The sequence below is a fragment of the Anneissia japonica genome, unplaced genomic scaffold, assembly GCF_011630105.1.
Source record: "Anneissia japonica isolate Jap-2015-1 unplaced genomic scaffold, ASM1163010v1 scaffold943_len131696_cov117, whole genome shotgun sequence".
Taxonomy (NCBI): Eukaryota; Metazoa; Echinodermata; class Crinoidea; order Comatulida; family Comatulidae; genus Anneissia; species Anneissia japonica.
Window position 1 is genome coordinate 110,830 of NW_022757269.1, and position 3,368 is coordinate 114,197.

Sequence of the window (3,368 nt, forward strand, 5' to 3'; positions counted from 1 at the left end):
GAATAGTCCTGCATACTTGATCTACTATCCACATACTGGAAAGGTATGTAAACATAGGCTGGTGAAGTTCATGAAAAAGAGTAATGTAGAACAACAGACTCAAACTGATGATTTAATGATCGATGAATATGTGCCGGTTTTTAATGAATATGGATGTTCAAAATCAAACGATAAAAGTGTAATTGAAGTCCAACAAAGTTTAGATGATAACAGTGATTCACATAATCAAAATGTACAGGTAATTGAAAATGAAACAAAGGATGATATACAGGTAAATGCAGGCAACCCTCAAAATGAGACCACTGACCAAAACCATCGTTACCCTAAAAGGGAAAGAAAACCCCCTAAATATCTAGATGAATACCTACGTGACTTCGAAGGGGAAGATTCATTCTTTCTACCATAGATTATCAAAATTACACTCAAGCCATGAACTCCACCGATTTCCCAGCATGGGAATCGGCAATGAAAGATGAACTTCAATCCCTTAAGGAAAATGACGTTTTCGAGTTAACCACTTACTACTACTTAGTACTAGTAATATTTTTAATGAGTGACTACCAAATAAATGGATGTGCAAATGTGTAGCATGACTTACTGTGGATTTGCCTATAAATCTATTTTGAAATAAATAAAATTATAAAATAATTAATTATTATTAATTTATTATTAAATCATAATTTATTAATAAAATTAAACCAGGGATGTGGTTAAAAAGCGGTCTGAGTTTGGCAAGAGTTAATGATAGTATGTTGGTAAATTCGTCTTTGATTCCGCTGAGGGATCTGTAGCACAGTACGAGTGCCATTTTTTGGCCTAAAGAGATCCCCCACCATCCTTCTTGACGCCACGCACACGATCCTTTCTAAAGGAATTTAACAACACTGCCCCGAATGACAATGATACTCAGGCACCTACGGGATCGTCTCTGGTATTTACTTGACATGTACATTTTCTGTGGATGATGCTGATGATTAGGATGACAACAAATTAATGAAATGATAATGCCAAGGATAATGATAGCTATACTGAACATGATAATGACAGCTAAATTATATTGATAACATTAAGAATGTTAGAAACTGAAACATTTTTTTTCTTAGTTTTTGCAATAATTTTTTTCAGCCTGACAAAATGAGTTGTCTAGAGACAATGTAACCAAAGTTTTTGATGGAAAATTAAATTGTTCTGGAATTTAGACCTATTATGGGGAGTATAGACATAAAATAATAGATAGGCCTATGATACATTTCTGCAGCAGGCCCTAGTACTAGTAGTATTTTTTCTATTTCCATGCATCCGTAATAATTAGGAAAAATTTCTATATAACTACTGAAATTCAGTTTTACAGTATTTGAGAAGTCTGCTAAGTACAGCTATCTCGATAATGATAAAAGAATGTTAGGGTTGGCAACAGGACTAGTTATATAGTTAGCTTTGCAACACCCCTAGCCTATCCGGCCCACAGCAGCAGCAGCAGTAGTAGGTAGTAGGCCTAGGTAGGAACACTACCGTGCCCATGGCATTATCTACAGTATATTAATTTGTACTGCCTCTTCTTAAAATGAACAAGGTCTAGCCTAGGTCAAGCCCTAACTAAATAGGCTAGGCTAGTACATTGCAGCATGGAGGAAATATACTTTATATATTTCCTCCACGATTGATGAATTGATAGGCCTAAAAATCGAAGGCATACACTATCATTATCATAATTATGTAGCCTAGGCCTAGCTAGTACAGCACGGAGTAGCCTAGGCTAGGCCATTCTCTACTTACCTCCTTTTTCCTTCCTTTTGATAAGCCCCATGCACAATCTTGGGTGGAATCATGCACGATCTTGGGTGGAAGTGTTGGTTGTTGAATTAAAATACTATAGGCACTGCATTCGTTTTTAGCTTCCTTAAATATTTTTCCTTGTATTCTAAAAGACGATAAATAATCTAGGTCTCTCGGCGCCTGGCAGTCGACATTGTAAAATACTCGATCACGACATCGTGAATGAATGAAGTGCTGTGTTGAGTGGGCTCCCTAGCCGCCTAGGCTAGGCCTACGATTTCTTCACCAATTTTTACTTCGGAAAACTTAGGAAACTTAAATGTTGTGGTCACATCCGAAAGCAATGTGATATGGCAGGTCTGTAGGAGTTTCAGCAATACATTTTGGTAATCGTCTTTTCTCGCAGAGAGACGAACAACGAACTTCAGCCGTGTTTTGTGTGCCACGTCCAGTGTCAATGTGCTTGAATTTGTTTACGTTTTGATTCGTCAGCTGGCGCAAACAGATTAGAGTGACAGCATAATGTATTAATAGCAAATCTTAAAGCAAAATATTTGGTACATGATGGCCCACTTTCAGTTGAAAGTTAAAAACAGCAGAAGAGTATTGGATCTTTCAGACACAGAAACCATTGCATGAAGAACGAAACAAAAGAAAATTTCTGATGTAGTACGTATGTAAAGGATTCGATCATTTATGTTGGAGGAAGAATTCCATCTGATACTGTTTGCTATGACACGGGGTACCCAGCTCTACTACCGGCTGATCACCGAATCTCATTTTTGATTACACAAGATGCTCACAATAAAAGCCACTAGGGTGTGGCAACGACTGCTGCAAACCCAACACCATTTACCCCCACCATACATTTTACATCATGTGACTATTATTCATTATACTGTTAAAATAGGGCGGAACAAAACCGCTAAGCACTACTGAGTCATATTCACATGCTTAAATACCAGGGTTGTGCATCTGGAAGTGGCAACTGACTGCTCCATGATGAAGTTCCTACAGGTACTACGAAGATTTTTCCCAATCACGGGACACCCGCATACCATCCAGAGCGATAATGGAATACAGTTCATAGGAGCCCAGCGTTAAGAGATAGTAAAAGGCTGGAACAAAAGTGAACTAAATTATTTTTGTGCAGAAAGACAGCTCTACACCAAAATGGGTGTGCTGAGTCATTGGTTAAATCATGCAAACATGCATTAAAGAAGTCTATTGGGGAGCAGACCCAGGTAACAATCCCACATGGGGCCCATATGCAAAATATCTGGGAAAAGTCTTATGGGCTACCCCATATTTTTCCCTTATGGGATCCGTCTGGGCAATCACATATGGGCCTTGCCCATGGTTTAACCATATGGAGCCCATATGCCAAATATATAGGCAAATATATATGGGAATGCCCATATTTAAAGTACATGGACCCCATATGGTAAATACCTGGGCAGATAAATATGGAAATGCCCACATTTAATCCGCATGGGGCCCATGTGCCAAATATCTGGGAAAATACATATGGGCATGCCCATATTTATCTACATGGGGCCCACATGCCGAAGACCTGGGTAGTTGAATATGGG